The sequence below is a fragment of the Lampris incognitus genome, chromosome 2 (assembly GCF_029633865.1).
Source record: "Lampris incognitus isolate fLamInc1 chromosome 2, fLamInc1.hap2, whole genome shotgun sequence".
Lineage (NCBI taxonomy): Eukaryota > Metazoa > Chordata > Actinopteri > Lampriformes > Lampridae > Lampris > Lampris incognitus.
Window position 1 is genome coordinate 37,690,854 of NC_079212.1, and position 2,158 is coordinate 37,693,011.

Below are 2,158 nucleotides of genomic sequence, written 5' to 3' on the forward strand. Positions count from 1 at the left end.
AAGCAGCAGCAGTTCAGTTATAAATAATGGTGCAAACAGTTCCATATTATGAGGGTACAGCAGTAGCAACAGATGTGAAATAGCAATATTCTAAAATGAATAATGTAAAAACCAGAATATAAACATTATTTTATTTACATTATTTTCTGTCACTGACAAACTTAAAACTAGCTAATCCATGAAAATATATCTATTTAATGTTTACAGTATGTTAGGACTTTCCTGAGGGAGGGGATACACTGTATAGGCTTTTAAGTCTTCACGGCAGCCAAATGTGGAAGAACAAGGTAAGTATAATAAGTTAGTAGAAAAACATATATAACAGAACAATAGCTAAACCTCCGGTTCAACCATGTGTTTTTGTGTTTGGCAGTGGTGATGATGCTGACACAACAGCACTGGTGGATGTGTTTTATGTTGAATGGCTCTCTGGGATTTAGAGGGGTCAAATACCAGTGCAATTACCAGTATCATCATACGTAGGTGTCAGGAACAACGATCTTCCAGATTGTGGCTTTAAACATATCTACCCAGGTTGAAATTTAATGCTCTCTATTACTAATAAAGACTGAATTCCTAAGCCTCCAAGTTTGACTGGTGTCAAAACTTTTGGCAACAAAAAAAAAAAGATGCAGCTTATGCTATTTGGTCCCAACGCACAGCTTGATGCCCACTTCAATCACTACTATCATCTTTTTTCAGTCAATCTCTTGTATTGTCCTGTGACATCAAACTTGTAGTCAGCTCCACCAATTAGAATTAACGAATATCACAACACTCCACCCTTGCTCAGTTGGCTCATCCCAACATGAAGCTGCTGCAGTGACATTTGGATACTGTCTTATTTGAGACCACAGTTTAAGTGAGCCAATTCAACATTTAATCCCATTAGCCATCAAATCCATAAAATGAAGACATGATTACAAATTACAATTAAGGTGGTCATCTCAGGAATGAGCTCTGCTATTTGGTCCCAAAGGCAGATGCTGTTTGGAAGATTATTATCCCTGTGTGTATAACTTTGCCCCTGCCGCTATTCTCTGCTCCATGAACTTGGCTTTAAAGTGACTCCTACTGTTGGTGCCTTGGTTTAGATATTACGGAAAAACGCACCTTTGCATAATTATTTCACATTAGCGAATTTATTGAATGTAATTTCCTCATATGGAGAGCCATCTTTGTGACACCTCTTAACATAGGCGAGAAAATTTTCTATTTAACAATGTGCAGATACATACCATGATTAAACAATAACATCACATGGACCGGACACCATTTTAACAAGTGCAGTATTTTGAACTTGCTTTAAGCTCTCCATAATTGAGGCAACTACTGTAACTTAAAGTTGCAACGGTCCCCCCGAGACTTGCACTCGGATCACTGGATTCAAAGTCCAGAGTGCTGACCATTACACCATGGAACCATACAGACACACCTGTGTCGAGTGAAAGTTCTGGCAGAAACTTCCATTCAGGGAATAAAGGAAATTGGATTCATCAGGTAAGAATGTGGGTTGCAATATCCACAATGATGTCTGCTACAATGCTCACACATAGACTACACTTCCTTAGGTCATACAGAAAGCATGTAAAACCAGGATAGGATTCGAATCCATGCATGCAGAACACAATAGATTGGCAGTTCATCGCCATAACCACTCAAGCACCTTGTCTTAAGAAACATGATTTTTTTAAGAGACAGGATTTTTGCCACATGCTCTGCACCTAACTCTTGCCAACCTGACATCAAGTATTGTTGATGGCTTACATCACAGTACAGAAATTATTTTGCTCACTGCCAAAAAATGAGACTCATCACATTTTCCTGACTCTGACAAAAGTGATTTTTATCTCCTTACTTTATGATTTTCTTCCAGTCCACTGCCCCATTAGTCTGTTGCGCTACTAAAGACTTGCACAAGGTGCTTTCTTGAGCATACAGCAACAAAGGGGAATCCTAAGTAGAGGCCAACATTCAATGGACTCTTGGGACCAAAAAACACTTGTAATTATGGTAAGGTGTTATTTCAATTCAAACCAATCTTTGTGTGGTCAAAACTGAAGACCTCAGCAAAGATCAGACAGCGGACAGTTACAAAATCTATCCTCATGATATACAGCTGTCCTGTTTATGACTTGGGGCCATGGAATCACTGTTC

General features: G+C 38.8%; 1 non-coding gene across 1 annotated transcript; it reads right to left on the bottom strand.

The window, feature by feature from the left end:
- Positions 1-1,351: 1,351 nt before the first annotated feature.
- trnaq-uug (transfer RNA glutamine (anticodon UUG)) lies at positions 1,352-1,423 on the bottom strand. Its single transcript has one exon. It is a non-coding gene; the product is annotated as a tRNA-Gln (tRNA).
- Positions 1,424-2,158: the final 735 nt, after the last annotated feature.